The 3547-nt window shown below is 26.5% G+C and overlaps 1 non-coding gene across 1 annotated transcript; it reads right to left on the bottom strand.

Annotated features, from left to right (window-relative positions):
* Positions 1–2381: 2381 nt before the first annotated feature.
* Positions 2382–2500, bottom strand: LOC123303701. The gene has a single exon (XR_006535796.1). It is a non-coding gene; the product is annotated as a 5S ribosomal RNA (ribosomal RNA).
* Positions 2501–3547: the final 1047 nt, after the last annotated feature.

Raw genomic sequence — 3547 nt, forward strand, 5'->3', positions numbered from 1 at the left:
AATAAATAAATCGAAAATATTATTTAATTGATAACATAAAAATACATCAACATATAAAAACGGCTCTCTTTTTAAGAGAGCCATCAAATTTTTTAAATAAGAGTAAATTATTTTTATATATACAAAAAAATTAAATAAACAATTATTAATATCATATTTAATATAAAATTTTATATATTAATAGCTTGAATATATCTATTATTAGTATATCAATATTATTAATTTTAAATATAATAAAGGATATCGCGGAATATATATCGTAAATCAGTGTAATGCAAATGCATTACATTACCTTTATTATTTTCATTTTACATTTACTACTTGTTTATGTACGCTTATAATTATTAGAAAAATATTTTTAATAATTTTAAAAAATAAATGAAATAATAAAAATTTAATAATAAATTATTTATTGAAAGTATAAAAAATGGTATAGCAAAATCTTTATTTTCTTTGATTAAGGCGAAATGTTTTATTAGTTATAAATTCGATAATCTCCTATCGATACTTGTTACTCTTAACTTGTATATATAAAAAATATAATAGTATATTAATTTATAATAAAATTTTTTCAAAAATTCAATAAGTTATTGTAAAATAAAATAGATAATATACAAATTATAATTTATTATTGCAGATATATTACAATAAAAAAAAAAAATAAAAATATTTGGTAATGTATGTTATAAACAAAATAATTTGTTGTAAACAAATTATATAATATGTTATATTTATTAACAAATTTATTTACTCTTATATAAATAAAATTAGTGGCTTCCCAAAAAGGAAAGCCTGTTTAAATTTATCGGATGTATTAAATATTCTTTAATAAATTTACTAAATATTTTAAGTAAATTATTATATTTTCTTAACCTCCAAAACCATACAAAGTACGACCTTGTCGTTTTAATGCATATACAACATCCATAGCTGTAACTGTTTTACGTTTTGCGTGTTCAGTATATGTAACAGCATCCCGAATAACATTTTCAAGGAATACTTTAAGTACACCACGTGTTTCTTCATAAATTAAACCAGAGATACGTTTTACTCCACCTCGTCGTGCTAAACGACGAATTGCAGGTTTTGTAATACCTTGGATATTATCACGCAAAACTTTTCTATGACGTTTTGCACCCCCTTTTCCAAGACCCTTTCCACCTTTTCCTCTGCCAGTCATTTTAATAAAAAATTATTTACAATATTTTAACGAACGGATAACACGTGTGTTAACCTCACAAGTATTGTAATGTATGTGAGCGCCGGTACAATTGTGCCTTTTTATATAAAGCATTAAAGATTTTTTAAGCCACGCCTATACAATTTGATTAGTCCATACTCTGATAGCTATCCAATAGGATATGACAACAAAAATTTTGAAATTTCATATAAATATAAATACAACACATTTATTTCGCATTTAAACATTTGACTTTGTAGTATCAAATTGTCGAATATAATTTTTAAAATTGTGTGTTTTTTTGTAAAAACATTATTATTTGAAAATGGCTAGAACCAAGCAAACTGCACGTAAATCAACTGGTGGTAAAGCACCAAGAAAACAATTAGCAACGAAAGCTGCACGTAAAAGTGCACCAGCAACTGGTGGAGTAAAAAAACCACACAGATATCGTCCTGGTACAGTAGCTTTACGAGAAATTCGTCGTTATCAAAAAAGTACTGAATTGTTAATTCGTAAATTACCATTCCAACGTTTAGTACGTGAAATTGCACAAGATTTTAAAACCGATTTACGTTTTCAAAGTTCAGCTGTTATGGCATTACAAGAAGCTAGTGAAGCCTATTTAGTAGGTTTATTTGAAGATACCAATTTATGCGCAATTCATGCAAAGCGTGTTACAATTATGCCTAAGGATATACAATTGGCAAGACGTATTCGTGGAGAACGTGCATAAGCGTTTTAAATGACAATTTAAAAAAAAAAAAACAAATAAGAAATATTTTCGGTCCTATATATAGGACCAACATATATTATTAAATAAGAGTATATTATTTTTATTAAAAAATATATATATATATATATATATATATATATATATATATATATATAAATATAAATTATTGAAATAAAATTAAACATTATTAAAATTTTGTTATAATTATAAGCGATTGCTATTTCTAAAAATAAATAAATTTCATAAAATTTATATTATTTTATATTCATTTGAAATATTAAAAAAACTTCTCGCTTTAAAGTAACCATGATATGAGTTATAAATGCAATAAAATTTTATACAAAAAATAATATTTATTTGTTGATGAATAATATAAAAGGTTTACATTTCTAAATAACATATATTTATATATGGTGTGTAAAAAAAAAGAAAAGAAGAAAAATAATTTATATTTTTAATATAAAAAGGCAACCGCACACAGTGTTCCCAAGCGGTCACCCATCCAAGTACTGACTGTGCCCAATGTTGCTTAACTTCGGTGATCGGACGAGAACCGGTGTTTTCAACGTGGTATGGCTGTTGCCAGTAATAAATGAAAATTTTTACAAATATATATTTTTCATAAATATCATTAATATTAAAGTATATTATTAAAATTTTCAATGAAGTAATCAATTTAAATATATACTTATTTATTATACCATATATTTTAAATAAAAATGCAACCGCACACAGTATTCTCAAGTGGCCACCCATCCGTGGTACTGACTGTGGCAAATGTTTCTAAACTATTATTTTATAAAATATTTATACAAAAAATAATTTACTCTTATCAAATATTAATTTGTGGCCTGTATTAAGGCCTATGTTATTTTCATTTTTTAGCAAAAATAATGAAATATTTCAATATATTATTAAAGTAACAGATCATTTCTTTTTTGGTGCTGCTTTTTTAATTTTTGTAGGAGATGATTTGGCAACAGAAGCTTTCTTAGCTTTTGGTGCTTTCGGTTTACGAGCAGGGCTACTTTTGGCAGCGGATTTTGTACTTTTTGCTGGTTTTGCTTTAACTGGTGCTTTTTTTGATGCCGCTGATGATTTTGCAGTAACTTTTTTAGCAGCAGTTGATGATGATGGAGTCGCTTTTTTTGCTTTAGGCTTTTTGGCTGCCAATGATGTAGTTGTGGCTTTCTTTTCTTTTGGTGCCCGTTTACTTTTAGCACTCTTTGCTGAACCTTTTGCTCCACTTTCTTTTTTGGATACTTTTGATTTAGCTGAAGAATTAGATGAAGCGGAAGCAGCCAATTTGAATGAACCAGATGCACCTTTACCTTTAGTTTGTACCAAGGCTCCCTCAGTTACAGCAGCTTTTAAATATTTTTTAATAAATGGTGAAATTTTATCAGAATCCACTTTATAATTTGCAGCTAAATATTTTTTAATTGCTTGTAATGATGAACCACCACGTTCTTTTAAATTTTTAATTGCGTTAACAACCATTTCTGATGTACGTGGATGTGTTGGTTTTGAATGTTGTTTTGTACGTTTAGCACCAGAAGCTGTTGCTTTTTTTGTTGGTGTTGTAGAAGCAGCAGTAACCGCAGTTGCTGCAACAGCTGTAGAATTTTCTT

Source organism: Chrysoperla carnea (genome assembly GCF_905475395.1).
Source record: "Chrysoperla carnea chromosome X unlocalized genomic scaffold, inChrCarn1.1 SUPER_X_unloc_123, whole genome shotgun sequence".
Classification (NCBI taxonomy): Eukaryota; Metazoa; Arthropoda; class Insecta; order Neuroptera; family Chrysopidae; genus Chrysoperla; species Chrysoperla carnea.